Source organism: Sorex araneus, chromosome X (assembly GCF_027595985.1).
Source record: "Sorex araneus isolate mSorAra2 chromosome X, mSorAra2.pri, whole genome shotgun sequence".
Taxonomy (NCBI): Eukaryota; Metazoa; Chordata; class Mammalia; order Eulipotyphla; family Soricidae; genus Sorex; species Sorex araneus.
Window position 1 is genome coordinate 52,336,400 of NC_073313.1, and position 21,018 is coordinate 52,357,417.

Genomic DNA, 21,018 nt, shown 5'->3' on the forward strand with positions numbered 1-21,018 from the left:
AGAGCTTCTTGATTGAGTTCACAGTGACTTTTCTGCATTTTAATGGCTCTCTTCCTGACGAGGTTCTATAACACACAGGTCAACTTGCATGTCAGATACATTGCTCACCAGAAAGTCTTTTCTTCTTGCAATGCAGTGTTTCCTTCTCCTCAGCCTTTGGTCTCTCAAGATAGACACTTATTCCATCTTCAAACTCTGTGGCCTGGATTTAAATACCTAACAGTAGATGAGATGACTTTGGCAACAGTTCCACTGACATTTTCTCTACCTCTGGAATTTAGTTTGTAACAGTGGACAAAATACTTAGAACCAGAATCCTCAACAGTGGGGTTTCTCTTGCTTTAGTGTTGAGTGGAATATATGCCTTCAAGAAAAATGAAATGATGTTTGATATGTTATTTATGTATGTCTGACAGAAAACAGTTTCTTAGTGACTCTTTGAGCCTTGAGTCTTAGAAGCAAGATACCAGACTGTTGGTGTCTCTATAGTGCTGAAGAATTTAAAGACTCTTGTATCTGTCCACAGCTCAGGCTCCAAGTCCCTCAGCATCTTATGTTGCTCTAATCAACCAAGCTTGCAGTTCTGATACACTTCTATTCTGTTAGCCCATTACAGTGATGTGACTCCTGTTTTCATAAAAGAAATGTAGCATACAGAAATTATTAGGCAAATGTGGGAGCAAAGCAAAATTTGTGAATTGTAGACACATTTCTGATTAGCTACATCTCTGTGTGTATGAGGCCAAGGTACCTTAGTGGAGATAGTGAGACAGAGTTGGCTAATGTTGAAAGGGAATTGGAAGAGAAGATGGTAATTGGCACATTCACTGCCATTTTCTGGAATTTTCTCCTTCTAGCTCTAGCAGCATCCGTAATAGAGTCCAACCCTCTCAGGGCAGGAGATGACTCTAAGAACTGTGGGAAACCACCCCCCTAACAAAAATACCAAGTTTGGAATTGTCCTCTGGGAAAAATAGTTCAGATCTTTTAGAGTATAATCAAGCAAGCAAAAATGTGACCAGGCACAAAAGTCCAATCAAAGTGGATTAAAGACCTCAATATTAGACTTGAATCCTTAAAGGACATGGAGGAAAATGTTGGCAGAATCCTCCATGACATTGAAACTAAAGGCATCTTTGATGATGAAACACCACCAACCAAACAAGTGGAAACAAATATAAACAAATAGGACTACGTTAAACTAAGAAGCTTCTGCACTTCAAAAACGAAAATACAGAGAGAGCTCACTGAATGGGAAAAATTATTTACCCAATATACATCTGATAAGGAGTTAATATCCAGGATATACAAGACATTAGTAAAATTGTAAATCTCCAGTTCCATCAAAAATGGGGAGAAGAGGGTCTGGAGTGATAGCACAGTGGGTAGGGCGTTTGCCTTGCACGCGGCCGACTCATGTTCGATTCCCAGCATCCCATATGGTTCCCTGAGCACTGCCAGAGGTAGTTCCTTAGTGCAGAGCTAGGAGTAACCCCTATGCATTGCTGGGTGTGACCCAAAAAGCAAAAAAAATAATGGAGAGAAGAAATGAACAGAAACTTCCTCAAAAAATAAAAATGGCCAAGAGGCACATGAAAAATGCTCTACAGCATTGATCATCAGGGAGACGCAAATCAAAACAACAATGCGATATCATCTCACACCACAGAGACTGACGTACATCAAAAAGAACAAGAACAACCATTGCTGGCGTGGATGTGGGGAGAAATGAACTCTCTTTCATTTTTGGTGGGAATGCCGACTGGCCTAGCCTTTCTGGAAAACAATACGGGCATTCCTTTAAAAACTAGAAATTGAGCTTCCATATGACCCCGTAATACCACTTCTGGGAATATAATCTGGGGGTGCAAAAAAAGCACAGTAGAAATGACATCTACACCTGTATGTTCATTGCAGCACTTCTCACAATAGCCAGAATCTGGCGACCACTTGAGTGCCTGAGAACAGACAACTGGTTAAAGAAGCTTTGGTGTATCTACACAATGGAATACTATGCAGCTGTTAGGTGAGATGAAGTAATGAAATTTGTTTATAAGTGGATGGACATGTAGAATATTATGCTAAGTGAAATGAGTCAGAAAGAGAGGGACAGACATAGAATGACTGCACTCACTTGTGGACTATAAGATACCATGAAACTAACACCCAAGGACAGTAGATACAAGGACCAGGAAGATTGCTTCACAGTTAGAAGCCTGCCTCATGAACTGGGGGAGAAGGCAGCTGGGATAGAAAAGGGATCACTAAGTTAATGATGGTTGAAGGGACCCCTCGGGATGGGAGATGTGTGCTTAAAATAGACAAAGGATCAAACATGATGGCTTCTCAGTATCTGTATTGCAAACCATAATGCCCATACATAGAGAGAGAGATAAGAGGGATATTGTCTGCCATAGAGGCAGGAGGAGGGGTGGGATGGGGGAGAAGGATACTGGGGACATTTGTGGTAGAAAATGTGCATTGATGGAGGGATCATTGTATGACTGAAACTCAAACATGAAAGCTTTGTAACTTTATCTCACGGTGATTCAATAAAAAATGAAATAAATGTGCCCAGGAAAGGACAAAATAAATAGTATAGGGTCTTTTGAGCTAGAAGGAAACATAGGCAAGAATATAATAGGAAACTGTAATGACTTTACTGTATACTTTAAGGGTTCCTGCTGATTTGCCATGTGAAATACCCCAGCTTCTGTTCTTCATGTACATATTGAACTTTGATGTGCTTACTAACTCATCTAAATGTCTCTGTGAGCTTAAAAAATGGCTCATGTTTTGGGAGCCAGTGTTAGGGTGTGGTATTTTGTAGAATAAATGGCCAAACTATGAGTTCACTCAGGGCTGCCCAGGTGACCCTAAAGTTTTGACAGTCTGCAACTGACCCCTGCTGGATGAAGATGGAAGGTGCCAATCCAATTAGCTTTAGTGTCATAAATTGTTACATAAGAAAAGTCAGCTGGCATCGTCACTTAGGGAAATCCAAATCAAGATGGCAGTGAGATATCATCTGACACCAGGGAGAATGGCACATATCAAATATTGTGGGAATAATCTGTGTTGGCAAGGATGTGATTACAAAAGAACTCTCATCCTCTGCTAAGGAGATTGTTGTCTGATCCATCCCTGTGGAAAACAGTATTAAGAGTTCTCAATAAACTTAGAATTGATTTGCCATATCACCCAGCAATTGCGCTTTTGAGTATCTACCCCCAAGTCACAAAAATTTTCATGCAAATGATATATTCACACCATTATTCATCTCAGCACTTAGTACAATAGCTTAGATATGAAACCAATGACAGATAAATGGATCATGAACATGTGGCATATATACACAATGGAATACTATGCAGTTACAAGAAATGAAATGATACAATTTGCGGTGACCTGGTAGAACTGAAAGATATCTTGTTGAGTGAGGTAAGCCAGAAGAAAGACACTTTTTCCTTGTGAGTTTTTCAGGACTTTTCCTGTGTTTTCTCACCAAGTGCATTGATTCTTTCCTTGGCTGCTCAAGTCTTCCAGCATTTTTTTTACTTCACCTAGCATGCTCTTCAAGTCTGACATTTCTGTTGAAATTTTCTCACTTCCCTCTTATGTTTTCTTGTCCTTTATTTACTGCATGTACTGTAGTTTTTTTTTTTTGCTTTTTGGGTCACACCCGGCGATGCTCAGGGCTGACTCTGGCTCTGCACTCAGGAATCACTCCTGGCGGTGCTAGGGGGACCATATGGGATGCTGGGAATCGAACCCGGGTCAGCCGTATGCAAGGCAAACGCCCTGCCCGCTGTACTATCGCTCCAGCCCCTGTGCTACAGTTTTTTGAGCTCATTAAACTCGCCATCAACGTGTTCCTAAAGTCTTTGTCTGGTAGAGGGAAGTGGACACTAGTCAAAGAATGTGTGCTGGAACATTGCATAGCTGAAACTCATTCATGAACAACCTTGTAACTGTACCTCATGGTAAATAAATTAAAAAAACAAAACAAAACAAGTCTTTGAGAGGTTATATAGCTGGTGGTGCCTTCTGGATACTCTCTGCAGTTATTAAGCTTGTTGGGCTTGTATGCTTCATCATCACCACTGCAGTGCTTTGAGGGCTATGATGATGTTCTGGTTTTGTGTGTCCCAGTGCCTCACAACAGTCCTTTTGCTTCAATCCTTGGGTTTGGAATATTGCTTTTACTTCAGAGTACTTTGGCTCAAATCCTCCCTCCCCCCCGGAATAAGTCTTTATAGTTCAGTATGTACAAAATAAAAATTTAAATCATATGAATCATATTTGACATGATTTAGATCACAGTATTTTTCTCCCTACTGTTATATAAAATGATGGAGCCACTTATAGTGTCACTCAATATGGAGAATTTCTATGCCTTTTTTGGGGGGTGGGGCACATCCAGCTCAGGGTTTAACCTTGGACTTTCACTCTCTTCAAAAAAGAAAAGGGTTAAAAAAGTGTGGCCTGAAAGATAGTGCAGAGGTTTAGGCGCTTGATTTGCATTAAGCAAACAGGTTCAATCCTTGGCATCACATACTGTCTTTGACTCAACATTCGACCTGAACTTAAGGCTTGATGCAAGTAGTGGGAGGGGGAATTATTAGTTTTTTAGTTGTCTGGTGCCACCTAGTGTCTGAAACCTCTGCCTGATGTGCTTCCCAGTATTATTTTCAAGCATTTCTGGACACAAAAGCTGTTAGATGCTTCTGGGCACCTCTCTCTCTCTCTCTCTCTCTCTCTCTCTCTCTCTCTCTCTCTCTCTCTCTCTCTCTCTCTCTCTTTCTTTCTCTCTTTCTCTCTCTCTTTCTCTCTTTCTCTCTCTCTCTTTCTTTCTTTCTTTCTTTCTTTCTTTCTTTCTTTCTTTCTTTCTTTCTTTCTTTCTTTCTTTCTTTCTTTCTTTCTTTCTTTCTTCTCTTCCTTCCTTCCTTCCTTCCTTCCTTCCTTCCTTCCTTCCTTCCTTCCTTCCTTCCTTCCTTCCTTCTTTCTTTCTTTCTTTCTTTCTTTCTTTCTTTCTTTCTTTCTTTCTTTCTTTCTTTCTTTTCCTGTTGAATATGTAACTGGCTTTTTACTAGGCCTTGTCCCATTAGAGAGTTAAAAGCTCATAGAGGTGACTTGGACCCATGTTTTCACTATTCTTTCTAAATCTGATTCCAGTCGAGTGTGTGCATGTGTCCACGAGTGTGTGTATGTGTGTGTGAGAGAGAGAGAGAGAGAGCACCTCTTTTCAACTTCTTTGCCTCCCTCACAATAGTCAATGTCTCAATGTCTGCCAGATCACTTAAAGTTGTTCCCATGTAGAAATTCTGTGGAATCCTACTTGGAGCTTTTCACTTCCCTTCGCTTGCCCATCCTCTTTTACAAAACTTCTTGCTGCTTCTGGTGTTCATTTTGCTTCCTGGTGCAATTCACTGGGCTCCTTTGTGTGCCATCTCAGCTCTGCCTCCTAATCAATTTTTAAAGACCCAGTTAAAGCTTTACTCTTGGGCCTGGAGTGATAGTACAGCGGATAGGGCATTTGCCTTGCACATGGTGGATCCGAGTTCAATCCCTGGCATCCCATATGGTCCCCTGTGCACCGCCAAGAGTAACTTCTGAGTGCAGAGCCAGGAGGAACCCCTGAACATTGTCGGGTGTGACCCCAAAAGCAAAATAACCTGCATCTCTCAGAGTGGAGAGATAATACAGTGGGTAAGGCCCTTGTCTGGAACTGACTGCCTGACCTGGGTTTGATTCCCAGCATTCCGTATGGTCCCCTGAGCCTCACGAGGAGTGATCCCTGAGCATCAAAGAGCCAGGAGTAAGCCTTGACCACCACTGGTGTGACCCACAAACTATCAAAAAACACTTCATCTCTCTCTCTCTCCCCGCCCCCTACCCATTAAGATGAAGGACTGTTCTCTTCCCACAATTCCCACAAAAAATCTCATCAGGCTTCCTCTTTGTATGCTCCATACCCCAATTCTTCTCCAGACTGACCACTGACCACATGCCGTCACTAATGAATCGGATCAAGCCCAGACTATGAGCAATGAACTCGTCGTGAAGAACAGAGGAATTGGCATCAGCCTGGATCCACTCAATGGGTCATTTTCAATGATGAACTTGACATTCTCGTCTGTGAACTCCATGATGTACACGGTGGACTGGTTTGTGTATGACGTCACCCTCCTCCCCGCCCCCGGCATTCTGACTTTAGTTTGGTTTTTGGGCTACACCTGTTAGTGTTCAGGGTTTACTCCTGGCTTTGAGCCGAGGAATTATTGCTGGTGGGCTTGAGGGACAATATGGGGTGCCAGGGATTGAATCTGGGTCAGCCATGTACAAGACAAATGTCCATACCCACTATACTGTCGCTCTGGCCTCCAAGACTTAAAAAGAAATAAATGGAACCAGAGAGATGTGGGCGGAAGTGCATGTTGTACATAACAGGAGGCTTAGGTTTGATGTCTGGCAATATGTGATCCCCCAAGCACTGCCAGGTAAGATTCCTGATTCCTGAGTAGGAAATACCCCGTGAATACTGCTTCGTATGGCCCCCAAATAAACAAACAAAAGCCAAAGGAGGTATTGAATTTTGCAGATGCATTTTCACTTCAAAAGCTCTCCTTGATGAATTAATCCTTTTATCATAAGGTTATATTCCTCTGTTTCTAGCAGTTTTCTCTGCTCGTAAGTCTACTTTAATATTAATGATGTAACCATTCACTGCTATTTAATTCTAAAATATTTCCACTATCCCCCAAAGAAACATCATATCCACTAGCAGTCCTTTCCTATTCTCTATTCCTCCTAGGTCCTGATAATCATGAGTCTATTTTCCATTTCTATGGATTTTCTTATCTTGGCCATTTCAGATAAATGGTACCATAGAATATATAACCCCTTGTGTCTGACTTCTTTTATTTTGCTTGTTTTCAAGGTTAACTATTTTATTATCATGTATAAGTACTTCATTCTTTATGATGATCGGATAATTTTCTATTTTACTAAAATATCACATTTTAATTTATTTAAAAAATTTTGGGGGCCACACCCAGCAGTGCTTAGGAGATACTCCTGGTGCTACATTCAGGAATTAGTCTTGGCAGTGCTGGGAGTGGGGGTAAGAGTGGGGAGTGTAGGCATTTGGGATACCGGGGATCAAACCTCTGTGTGTGTGTGTGTGTGTGTGTGTGTGTGTGTGGCAAGCATGTGAGGCATGTGAGGCAAGTGTCTTACCCACTATACTATCTCTCTAGCCCCAATAGATCTCCTGAAGGATAGTCTGTTTCCTTTTTTGCTATTATAATATTTCTGTGGTGAGCGTTCATATGTAAACTTTTGTGTGGATATTTGTTTTAATTTCTCTTAAGCATATGCCTAGGAGTAGGATTGTTAATTTATACAATAATTCTATGTTGAATTTCAATTGATTTAATTAATTCCTTCTATTTTTGTTATTTTTGCTCCATTATCCTGGAGTCACACACATTTGATTGCAGTGATTGCTGCGGGTAGCACACTTCAGCTGTGGTGCTCACACATAGAGTTGTGGTGCCTATGTTCTCAGATGGCAGTGACACCAGAATCACGGTTGGATACATGTGTAGTGCTAGGGCTTGAACTTGAGGCCTCATTCTTGCAAGGTAGCACTTTGGCGCTGAGCTATTTCTGGGCTTCATATATTTAACTTTTTGAGAAAAAAAATTTTACATTGCCACAGTATCACAGACGTCTCTGTAGACTAAAGGTGGATTCTTGTTTTCTTGAAAGAGATGATTCGAGAAGAGAAAATACTTACCCAAACTAGAGATTATTTTGATAAAAGGACATTCATGAAGGATTATCAGATGCCATTTAGGGGAATAAAGTCTTTTGCTCTCAGATGTTCTTTTATTTACTGGTTTTAAAGAGGATTGGCCTTTGGGGTTGCTTCATGTACAATTAGTTTTTTCTGTGCTCACATCTCTTTTGTTCCCTGAATGTGTGTATATCTCTGACTGGTTTGCAGGTTGATGACTTCTCTTTGATTACATTCCTTCCAAGTCCTTCCATGGGTAATTTTGGTGGGCCCCAGTAAGTTCCAGATTCAACGTCAGACCATCCTGTAATGAGGTAACTGAGGTAAGCGGCTATTTTGTTGAGGGTCAAGGGTAGACTTAGTTCTCTGGCAATTCTCTAACAACTCCTCTTTGAGAGATTTCATCCTCAAGATGCTTCTTGGGAATCAGGGTGTAAATCTTTTTTCTGGAAATACTTTCTGTGGAAGTGAACATTTTTCTGCTCAGTAGAGTAGAAGTTTCTCTCTTTCTGGTCTAGGTGTTCTATGTCCAGGACCCATTTACATTCCTGTTCCAACATTAGTTTGGAAACCTTGAACTCAGTCAGAGGTAAAGTGGATGATTATTTGAAATAGACAGAGGTCCAACAGAAGGCCCAATAACTTATTCATCCCTGAACTGAGAGGAAAAAATCCAAGGCAAGAAGGAGGAATGAGTCAGCCAACGCCTAGACATGGGCATTCTCAGGACAACTGGCACAAGCATTGCAAAACTGGGGGCAAGAGGAAGCCCTACCATAAGAAGCAGAAGTATGATCTGGGACACCTGGCTACCAATACCTAGACTGGCCCACGCTGCATACACACAGTTTTTTTTTTCTTTTTGGGTCACACCCAACGATGTACAGGGGTTACTCCTGGCTCATACACTCAGGAATTACTCCTGGCAGAGCTTGGGTGACCATATGGGATGCTGGGAATCGAATCCGGGTCGGCCGCGTGCAAGGCAAACACCCTACCCACTGTGCTATCTCTCCAGCCCCTATACACACTGTTTGAATTTGGGGAGGCAACAAGAAGTACCAAGCCTTGACGCTGAATGAGGGGAACCTCTCCTGGGGCTCAGAGTGTTGTACTCTCAAAACAAGGATCACTGATGTTGTCTACAGTGTATCCAATAATGAGCTGGTGCACACCAAAATCCTGGTGAAGGAGCATGCTTATTGACAGCACACCATATCAGCAGTAATATGAGTTCCACTTATTTGCTGCCCCTTGGTTTCATGAAGGGAGCCAAGATGACTCCTGAAGACAAAGAGATTTTAAACAGAAAGTGATTAAAGTGAATTCAGAATAAATATCAGGAAAGGAAAAAGAATGCCAAAATCAGCAGTGTTCTGAAGGAGCAGTACCAGCAGGGCGAGCTTCTTGAATGCATTGCTTCAAGATGAGGCCATTGTCCAAGCAGATGAGTATGTGCTAGAGGGCATGGAGCTGGAGGAATATAAAGGCTGGAAAAGGCAAATAGATCTTCCTCTGCTCTTGGAATAATGGTCTTTATTGTTCTATGAAAAAGGAAGAAGGACAGATTCTAAATATCTACTGATCCTAAATCTCAGATTTCAGTGGCCTGGTCCAGCAGCCTGTTGCTGGCTTCTTGGGATTGTAAGAGAAATAATGTTCCTTCTTTTATTTTTTTTTCCTTTTGGGTCACACCCGGTGATGCTCAGGGGTTACTCCTGTCTCTGCACACAGGAATTACCCTGACGTTGCTCAGGGGACTATATGGGATGCTGGGAATCGAACCCAAGTAGGCCTCTTGCAAGGCAAATGCCCTACCCGCACTGCTACCGCTCCAGCCCCAATAATGTTCCTTCTTTAGGTAAAGGCAGGAGCCCACCTGTCCAGCAGTTAATGTATCTAGGGCTCTGCGATTTTGCAGAACAGTGGCAGCAAGGGAATATGAGACTGGATTTGCTGAAATTTTTTTTTTTTTAGCTTTTCGGGCCACAACCAGAGATGCTCAGTGGTTACTCCTGGCTCTGCACTCAGGAATTACCCGTCGCGGTGCTTGGGGGACCATATGGAATGCTGGGGATTGAACCCAGGTTGGCTGCATGCAAGGAAAACGCTCTACCTGCTGTACTATTGCTCCGGCCCCACAAGGTTTTTTTAAAAGTATATCTGGCAGTTTTGCTTGAAAGCATATGAAATTTATATAAGGAGTTACCATGAGATACCTAGGAAGTACCTAGCTAGTCCAGAGTGTAATCTTATGGCCAAAAGCAAAGGATTGAGCAATACAGAACAAGACATTCTTCAGCAGGTTTATACAGGAAAAAAAATAGGGATACATTATCCCAGGCTAAATCAATATGTAGTATAATGAAATCTGGAGATCAAGTTTCTATCCTGAAAGGAGGAAGAGAAAAGTAGGCATCTTCACAGATGAAGTGTGTTCTGTACAGGGATTGAGTTTAGTGGTTAACTGTATTTGTAGGAGGAGAACAGGAACTTCATCTCTCACAGGGGCAAGGCATGAGGAGGACACTTACATCCCTTAAGGAGAAGTCCTGTGTTTGGTGAAGTTGTTGTTGGTGGTGATGAGGTTCAGGAAGGTTATGTTAAGATACTCCCCGAGGTTTGTCTTGCAGATAGAGGGTGCCATGCTGGAGTTCTCACCAGAAGATTAGATTTTGGGAATGGGTATCTCTTAATTGGAAGCAGTGATCAGAGTAATGTGTTTGGTTTAAAAACCAAGATGATTGAGTGTTATATCTTATCTGGACCAGAGCAACGAGAACAATGAGATGATTTTATTTCTGGGGAGGTTGAGCTCTTTATCTGTGTTATAAAGCAGACAGAGCCCTGTCTGTTTTCCCAAAATTAGAATTCCTCATCTCCAGGCAAGATCGTTATATCTTGGGCTAATTTGCAGATACAAGGCTAGATGTTCAGATGTGTGGAAAGTCACTTCACATCGGAAGGAGTCTTCTCTTCCCACAGGTACGCTGGTAGGAGGTGTTCTCTTAAGGCATATGGGGATGGTTCTTCTGTGGGTATTTGTTCTGAGGGAGAGTGCAGGGATAGTTAAAATTATGGAAGTTGTTGTGGGTTAATAGACTTGCTGTTTAACCCAGGGTAGAAATTCTTTTACAGCCTCAGTTTATGTTTGAATCATTGCAATATCATTATTTCAATTAATTATGTCTGTTAATTAAATTAATTTTTATTATCTTTTGTTGGGGGCCATACCTGGGTGTCCTCAGTTGCTGTTTCTGGCTGTGTGCTTGGGAATTGCTCTTGATAGTGATCAGGGGATCATGTGGTACTGGGGATCAAATCCCGAACACCCACATATAAAATATATGCTCATCCCTTTGTGTAGTCCCACTTTAAAGGTCACTGTGTGACCTGGAAGGAGGGAATAGGGGATGATTTTGGGCTAGGGTTGAGTCCCAAAGGAGCCTTGGAATAGGTTGAACATACTTTCAGCTCTTGGTGCTAATATAAACCCAGCAAGGGATGATGAGATTACTCTATGAGGCTGTATGGATTACAGAAATGTAGACTCTGAATAAGATCAGGGAAGGAGCCCTGACACAGGCTGATACCATATCTGGATGGCACACATTCAAAAGAACAAAAGCAACCAGTGCTGGCGTGGATGTGGGGAAAAAGGGATGCTCTTTCACTGTTGGTGGGAATGCTGACTGGTCCAGCCTTCCTGGAAAACAATATGGACAGTCCTTCAAAAACTATAATTTGAGCTTCCATATGACCCCGCAATGCCACTTCTGGGAATATATCCCGAGGATTCAAAAAAGCAAAGTAGAAATGACATCTGTACCTATATATTCATTGCAGCACTGTTCACAATAGCCAAAATATGGAAACAACCTGAGTGCCCTAAAACAGATGATTGATTAAAGAAACTTTAGTACATTTACACAATGGAATACTATGCAGCTGTTAGGAGAGATGAAGTCATAAAATTTGCTTATAAATGGATAGACATGGAGAGTATCATGCTAAGTGAAATGAGTTAGAAAGAGAGGGACAGACATAGAAGGACTGCACTCATTTGTGGAGTATAGAATAACATCACATGAGACTGACACCCAAGGACAGTAGATACAAGGGCCAGAAAGATTGTCCCATAGCTGGAATACTACTTCATGAGTGGAGGAGAGAAGGCAGGTGGAATAGAGAAGGGATCACTAAGAAAGTGATGGCTAGAGTAATCAGTCGGGATGGGAGATGCGTGCTTAAAGTAGATAATGGACCAAACATGATGACCTCTCAGTGTCTGTGTTGCAAGCCATAATTTCCAAAAGTAGAGAGAGAGTATGGGGAATATTGTCTGCCATGGAGGCAGGGGGAGGGTGGGAAAGGGGAGGTATACTGGGGATATTGGTGGTGGGGAATGTGCACTGGTGGAGGGATGGGTGTTTGATCATTGTGAGATTGTAACCCAAACATGAAAGCTTGTAACTATCTCACAGTGATTCAATAAAATAAAAAAAGAGAAGTGAGGTGAAAGAAGTTTGAATACAGTGAGGCACATATTTTCTTTTTTTTTGCTTTTTGGGTTACACCCAGCGATGGTTACTCCTGGCTTTGCACTCAGGAATTACTCCTGGCGGTGCTTGGGGGACCATATGGGATGCCGGGGATCGAACCCTGGTTGGCTGTGTGCAAGGCGAATGCCCTACCCGCTGTGCTATCGCTCCGGCCCCCAAGGCACATATTTTCAGGACCTAAGCCATCTATCTCTCTGACCCTCTGTGTTGGCATTTATTTTGAAGAAGTATCTGAGGTTCATAGGAATTGATTTCTTCCAAGTTTGGGGTTTAGGATCCTCTTTATCAATTCTATAGAACATAGGATTTAATTTTGGAGTTATGGATCTATGCAGTTTTTCTCTAGAACTTGATAGCAGATGAAATTATAATAATGTTCTGATATGGTCCAGTCTCTCTTTGTCAATTGATTTTCACTCTCTTGTGCCAAGTTTTCAGTAACAACTGAGTCCTGGACTTCCACAGGGGTTAGTGAGGGTATCTTGAGGCCTTGGGAAAAACTGATATCTATTTTGGTGGATTTACACATGTTAATGATTATTGGAGAGAGGCCTAGGTGGTTTCTTCAAAGGGATGTCCATATATCATCTCATAGGGATTAGGAGCAGGAGTTTCTTAGAGGTTGCTTGTATTTTCATGAGGATAGTGGGTAATAGAAGTACCTTTTGTTAAATGTCTCCTGGCATGATTTGGTGGAGGTCCTCTTAGGTATTGTGTTAGCCTTATTCACCTTTCCTGAGACTTGCAGTTGCTATAAGGAAAGGGGATGATATTTGATTCCTAAAGGTATTGCCGGGGATATGGCTCTGGGTCTTGGGGACATAAATGAGGGTCCATTATCTCCTTTGTAAAGATTAGAGCAGCCCAAATCAAGGATCTACATTTATTATTATTTTTTATATTTTTTAGAAAAGATGAAATCTATATTTATTATTTTAATAGGGCATTTGCACAACTCAAAGGCCCTTTCTGTCCTGGAGAAGAAAGTTTTTGCCCATCTCATAATTGTATAAACCAAACCCAACAGATCAGAGATCTCCTTCTGCCTCATGAATGGTGGTGGAATGTGTTTTCCAGTCTTTATCTGAGTATGAGCCCTGGGCTTGACTAAGTGTTTGAAAAGGCTTGACTAAGTGTTTAGCTAAGGTCTGCTCTTGAAACTGGTCTGCAGGCATGTTTGACTGATACTACAGGGGGAGAAAAGAAACTGTTGGTGTGTGCCCTGTTCAGTGACTAACTAACTCAATGACAGAGGATGAGCATAAGTTAAATCTCTAAATTGTGTCTTCTAAAATGAGTGTTTTGGATCTTTTTCCATATGTGGGATTAAAAAATCTGACCTTTATCAGTTTGAAACAATTTATTTGAACATTTGGATTGACTACTGAATACTGGGAAAACTCTCTGATTTTATTAAGGGATCTTTATTCCCTGTGAGAAGAAGGGTCAGATTGTGGGGACAGAGACTCTGATCTGGCTGCTCCTTTGCCTGTTTTTGTTTGTTTTTTTTTTTTTTGTCACCGTTGGCGTTGCTCAGGTATATCCTGGTGGTGTTCAGGGAATCATATATGGTGACAGGGGACTAAACATGGGTCAGCCATGTGCAAGCAAATCTGCACTGTCTCTCTGGCACTCATTTTGATTCTTAGTCAGTTCTAATTTTTCCTTTCAGTCTCTTTTCCCTCCCATTTTTGGTTTTTCTTGAAGTCAATGACAGCCAACTGGGAAGGCAAGTGTATCCCCTCAAAATGTGTTATGATTGTATGTAATTGTATATAATTTATGGATTCATAAATATCTAGGCCTTTAATTCATTTTGTTCTGGCTTTTGTGCCTGGTGTTAGAAAGGCATCTGAGTTTGAAGAACAGTGCCTCCCACAGAGGCAGGCTGGAGCAGTGGGGAAATTAGGGACATGGGTGGTGGGAAATATACACTGGTGTTGGAATATTGTATGACTGAAACCTAATCATGAACAACTTTGTAACTGTATCTCATGGTGATTCAAAAAAGGAAATTAAGAAAAGAAAATTTATTAGCAAAATAAGGGCTGCTATAACCCTCTTTGGTTAGTATATTCTCTCCTAGCTATTCTGGTCTGGCTTTCCTAGCTCATATATTTTTAAACAAGTGAGGTAGGGAACACGAGAAGATAATTAAAAAAAGAAAGGTATCTGAGGTCTTTTTTTTCATGTAACCAAACAGTATTCCCAACACCATTTGTTGAAGAGGCTTTTTTGTTACTTTGTTGAAGACAAACTGCCATATATATGAAACTCTGTGTTTCATTGGTCTGAGAATCTGTCCTTCTTCCAGTTCCATGCTATCACAGTGCCTAAAACAATTTTTAAAAAACATTAATTTCTTGTGATTTATAGGAGTTTTGGGCACCTATCTTATTTTTTCCCAGATCACTGCATGGGTGTGTAAAATAAAGAATGCCTATTTTGAGTCTGTATAAATGTTAACTTTTTTTTCCCAAGTTCTAAGGGTCTTGTTAGGGCAACAAGTTCAGCCTTTTGTACTGAGGTGCCCACAGAAGAGATCTTATTTTCTTAGCTACCCACTATTGCATACCTTGTTTTTCTTTCTCTTTTCTCTATGAAGCTACTACCACCTATGAACCATTGCTCTTCTGTATTGGTCAGAGGTAGGTCTGATAGGTCCAAATGGAAGGAATGGATCTTTTCTATTTCTGAAAAGAGAGATATTTCAGTGATTCTGGTGGATGGATTTAAGGTTAGACAAGATTTCAGCTCTGTTTTCAGGATGGTGAGGAGGAGGAGGATCTGACAATGGGTGATCTCTCCCTGGTCACCCATCTATCTCCTTATTTTTGTTTCCTACCACCTGTATATGGTGAGATATGTGATAGTTGTAGGTTGGTCCAAAGTTAACTTTGAGGCTTCTATGATGGTAGAGGCAGTGGCAGGAGTCAGGAATACCTAGAAGACAAAAATACCAGCCTCTAGCCACCTCATCTACTTGTTTGGAAAGATAGTCTACAGGTTCCACATCTGTCCCAAAGTCTGAAGGGCAAATCCTAATGGTGTTTTTGAATATATCATTTAAAAGGCTTAAGTTAAGGAGAACTAAAGCAGTGCTGTACTTAACAGTTTGTTTTTAAATGTTGTAAATGGGCTGGAGTGATAGTACAATGGGTAGGGTATTTGTCTGGCACATGGCCTACCTGGGTTTAATCTTCCTGTGTCCCATTTGGTCCCCTAAGCACCACTAGGCACCCAAAGTGTGAACCATAGGAACACTTGTAAGGGCGATTAGAGGTCACCCTAAAAGCCTCCATCCCTCTTGGAGAGCCTGGCAAGCTAACGAGAGTACCCCGTCCGTATGGCAGAGCCTGACAAGCTACCCGTGGCATATTCGATATGCCAAAAACAGTAACAACAATGGGCCTCATTCACCTGACACTGAAAGGTTCCCCAATACGGCAGCGTTAAGAAGGATGAGCAAGGAGAGCCTGATAAAATCTCAGGGATGAACTAGATGCCAAAATGAAGAAGGATCAGGGATGAACTAGTCTGCCAAAACGAAGAAGGACTAAAATGACTGTCTGTACTTTTAACTCACATATGCTGGCATCAGAAGCATCCATCGAGGACCTGATGGTGCAAGCACAGAAGATCAAGTATGGCATCATTGGTCTGACCGAAACGAGAAGGCATCGATCACATCACATTATTTTCCACACTGGAGAAGAACTGTTCCTCAGAACAGGCAACAACAGAGGCGTCTGTGGCGTCGGTGTCCTTGTCAACATGAGCTTGGCCGTGAGCTTTGATTCATTTAAATGCCTAACAACTCGAATCAGAGGATTACGCTTGAATAGATATGGCTCACAGTCGGCAGTTTCTATCTTCGTCGCTATGCACCAACATCCACACAGTGACCAAACTCATTGAAGTTTCGAGAGAGTTCAAGATGCCACTCTGTCTAACATTCATCAACTTAAAGAAGGCCTTCGATTCTGTTGAGACTGAGGTGGTCATCGAAGCCCTGGCCAAACAGGGCCTTCAAACTCAGTATATCAAAATCCTCCGCGAGCTGTATTGTGGATTCACCACCAGGATCTCACCATTCTACAAGGAAGTGATCACTGATGTAAAGAGAGGGGTGTGCGGCAGGGTGATACCATTTCACCGAAACTCTTCAGTGCCACCTCGAGAACATCATGCGACAACTGGAATGGGAAGGAATGGGAGTGAAGATAGACAGTTGGCTATTACACCACCTCCACTTTGCTGATGACATCGTTCTCATAACACCAAATATTAGCCAAGCCGCACAAATGCGGGCCAACTTCGACTGCGAGTGTGGAAAAGTTGAACTGCAGCTGAATCTCACCAAGACAATGTTCATGAAAAATGAACTGGTCCCTGATGTTCCATTTGCTCTCAATGGAATGAACATCTCTGAATGCAGCAGCTATGTGTACCTCAGTCGAGAACTCAACATGAGGAATGACTTGGTGCCAGAACTACACAGGAGAAGAGAGCAGCATGGAACGCCTTCAAGAGCATCAAAGGAGTTGTTAAGAGGACAAAGAACCTCCAGCTCTGGGCACATCTTTTTGAATCCACTGTTATTCCTGCACTAACATATGCCTCAGAGACCTGGGGCCTATGAAAACAGGACGAGAACACTCATTGGGTATCCCAAAGAGGAATCGAAAGAGCTATGCTTGGAATATCACATTTTACTCAAGTGAGAGAAGGAATCCAGAATTCTGACTGCCGTTGATGATCAAGAATCAGGGACGCTGTCTCATTTGCTGAGGCATCGAAAATAAGATAGGCCGGACACGTAATGTGATTTAAAGTTGGACTAGAGCTGTTACCGACTGGATTCCACGGGACGTCAAAAGACCATGTGGACATGCACCTATGAGATGGTCAGAGTTCTTGTCAAAACCCTGAACGAACGGTTTGAGGCTTTTCGTGTTCCTGGAGCAAGCAGATACCATTGGACTACACTAGCACACCACAGGGACGAATGGAGACTTTACTATGCCCGCTCGAGCAAATCGAAGACCAAGGGATGACAAGTGATACAAGTGATACAAGCACCACTAAAAAAGATTCCTGAGTGCAGAGCCAAGAGTAACCCCTGACCATTGCTGGGTGTGGCCCCAAATCCAAACCAAACCAAAACAGAACAAAAAGTCAATAAAGCTGGGACTGCAACAACAGTACAAAGGTTAAGGTATTTGCCTTGCATGCCGCCAACCTAGATTTGATCTGTGGCACCTACATGGACCCTCAAGTCTTCCAAGATTGATCCCTGAGCACAGAGCCAGGAGTAAGCCCTTAGCACAGCCAGTATGGCCCCTAAACAACAACAAAAAGTCAGTAAAGGAAGTTTTACAAGCCCTATCCCATCAAGCAGATTCTTTTCTCCCCCTTTAGTTTCTTTAGGGTCTCGCCAGGTTCCCATAGAAGTCTGGCAGAACCTAATCATTCCTAAAAGTCCTCTGAGCTGTTTTTGTATTTGGGGAACAGGGCATATTTAAAATTGGGGATTTTCTTGAGTGTCAATCATCCTTTATCCTTCTGTAATCAGGAAACCTTAGTGAATCACTGAATGCCCAAAACTCTGTTATGAATCATTGTGTAAATCTAGGTGCCTAGTAAAAAGTAAATTGCAAATCAGTCTTCTGAAATCTGATGGTATTAATTGCCTTAGGTTCAAAATTATCCACATGCTGAAGTGACATTTTGGGGCTAGAGAGATAGTGCAGCAGATTGGATGCTTGCTTTGCATGCAGCTGACCTGGTTTTAGTCCCGGTATCCTATATGGTCCCTCATGCACTGCCAGGAGTAACTCCTGTGTGCAGAGCCAGGAGTACTCCTGAGCATCGCTGTATGTGTCACTTAACTCACCCCCCCCAAAAAAGACCCAACCAATGAACAAAGAACAACAATGAAACAAAGTAGCACATCTTGGACTGGCATATTCTTTAAAGCCAAATCTGCTCCTCAGTCCAATTATATAATACCTCCTCTAAGGAGTCCTTTTCCAGTTTCTCATGCCAACCACACATAATCAGGCCTGCAAGATTGAATATACAAACTGATGGTGCCCAGGCTAAGGAGAACAAGAGAACTTTGACCCACACCCTGCAGAAATCTGCCTATGAAACCAATCCTTTATTTACAATGAGCAACCCAGTAAGGCTTGCAGGAAGCTAAATGGCCATCTCTAGTCACAATTCACAAAGTTAAACACTAACTTCTGTAATTTTAAACCCCAAACCTAATTTATAACTAATAGCTTCATTTTTTTTGTCCTTGCTTCCAAATGAGGGCCAACAAGAGAAAACAAAGTATTTATTCCTAATTAGTCACATAGGAGGTCTGTCTCTACTTGGCCTAGCTATAGTTTTTCCGATACACCAGCCTCCCTCTAATCAGGGCATACTTGAAGCTTTCATTTTTGTACTCTTCTGTTGGCCTTTGAGTCTCTGACAAAATGCAAGCGACAGTTTCTGACTCCCTTGCTCTAGCAAGTTCAGAATAAATAGCCTGTGTGTTTCTTCTTTGGTTGGTCTTCATTTATTTTTATAGGTCATACTGAAGTCTTTTTTTCCTCACCATAAAGGCTTCTCACTCCCCTACCTGTCTTTGAGACTTTCCCAAACACAAGTGACGCTGGTAACTCCTTGGTTCTAGTGAGCTCAAAATAAATAGTCTCATTTTGGTCTCCTGTGGGTGGTCTTTGTTTATTTCCATGGTAGGGTTGCCAGTTAAATTGGAATTTTAAATTTTAGATCAACAAGAAATAATTTTTATGCATAACCATGCCCCAACTATTGCATACCTATGATTTGCTAAATCTGAACTCCTAAGCATATGTTGAAAATGTACAGCCATGTAAAATTCTCAGAGAGGGGTCTCAAATACTGGTTTTCTTACTGCATGACAGCTGACATCTCTGGCTTATAATAAAGTGACATTTCTGTTTTTGACTATGTTCTGCTGTGTTTTTATACAGACCAGAACTTATACTCCAGTCAATACGTTCTTTGATTTACTATTTTCAAGCTGGGAGACTTTCAGATTGTATGGAATTTGGCCCCAGACAAAAACCCTTTGCTCTACGCTCTGTGAGAACTACTGTAATGTTCTTTGCTGCCAGTTTCCTGTGCTCTTCCAGCTGAATAATGTGAGTTCAGCCTACTAACCCCACATCCCTAGAGATTCATTCAGGCTTCATTACTGATTTATTTTTGTCCTGACCAGATGGCTTACATTTCTGTGACTGCACAGGAATCTTTAGGATCATTCTGTTTCTTTCTGCCTGTGCCCAAGGTAAGGTCCCCTCCTTAGGAAGCATATTTGTCAACAAGCTAAAACTTTTGGCACCACTGAGGCTTAAATGGAAACTGTATCTGGTTAGTGGATTTCATATGTGTTTCTGTAAATTCCATAGCTACCCCCAGAAGAGGGTTTCTCTGTTTTGATGAAGCCAGGGTAGCAATTTAGAGGATGGAACTTTGCAGGTACCTCCCGAGACTACTGACTGAGTCCTACTTTGCCTTTAAGGATCTGAACATGAAAAAGATGATTATAATTCTTCATGACCAAAACAAAAGAAAAGAAAAAGATGAGCAGACAATCTTTAATGAAACTAATAATAGGAGAGGAAGATATGACATTTAAAGCAAAATACGCCAGAACTGACAAGCACAGTATGTCACTGTGTGATGGAGGAATTCAATTCATCCAAAGGGAACTCTTGACTTTTGTTAAAAAAATAATCCTTAAGTGAGGCTGGAGAAATTGTACAACAGGTAGGACATTTTCTTTCACTGAGCACTGCTTGGTGTGGCCCAAACTCCCCCCATTCCAAATTCTCATATGTTTTCATACAAGGAAATTTTTATAGCATCTCAGGCAAATAAAATAAATACACTCTGCTCAGTGTAGTTTTTCTAAAAAAAACCAATATTGAAAAGCTTGCAGGAAGCTAAACAATCCAGAGATTTGTTGGCATTTGGATTTATACACATATGCACTGAAGTGAGTGCACACATGTACAACACACACAAAATCCAGTAATTATTTTTTTTTCTTGTTTTTTCTTGTTTTTTTTTTAATTTTTAAATTTATTTATTTTTAATTAGAGAATCACCGTGAGGGTACAGTTACAGATTTATACACTTTTGTGCTTATACTTCCCTCATACAAAGTTCGGGAACCCGTCCCTTCACCAGTGCCCATTCTCCACCACCCGTAAACCCAGCGTCCCTCCCACCCTCCCCAATCCCATCTCCCCCCCACCCCACCCTGCCACTGTGGCAAGGCATTCCCTTCTGTTCTCTCTCTCTAATTAGCTGTTGTGGTTTGCAATAAAGGTGTTGAGTGGCCGCTGTGCTCAGTCTCTAGCCCTCATTCAGCCCGCAACTCCCTTCCCCCACATGGCCTTCGACTACAATGTAGTTGGTGATCGCTTCTCTGAGTTGACCTTTCCCCGGAACGTGAGGCCAGCCTCGAAGCCATGGAGTCAACCTCCTGGTACTTATTTCTACAGTTCTTGGGTGTTAGTCTCCCACTCTGTTATTCTATATACCATAGATGAGTGCAATCTTTCTATGTCTGTCTCTCTCTTTCTGACTCATTTCACTCAGCATGAAACTTTT

At 41.8% G+C, this 21,018-nt stretch overlaps 1 pseudogene; it reads left to right on the top strand.

Moving 5' to 3' along the window:
* The first annotated feature begins 8,492 nt into the window (after positions 1–8,492).
* LOC101557514 (40S ribosomal protein S8-like) lies at positions 8,493–9,331 on the top strand (annotated as a pseudogene).
* Positions 9,332–21,018: the final 11,687 nt, after the last annotated feature.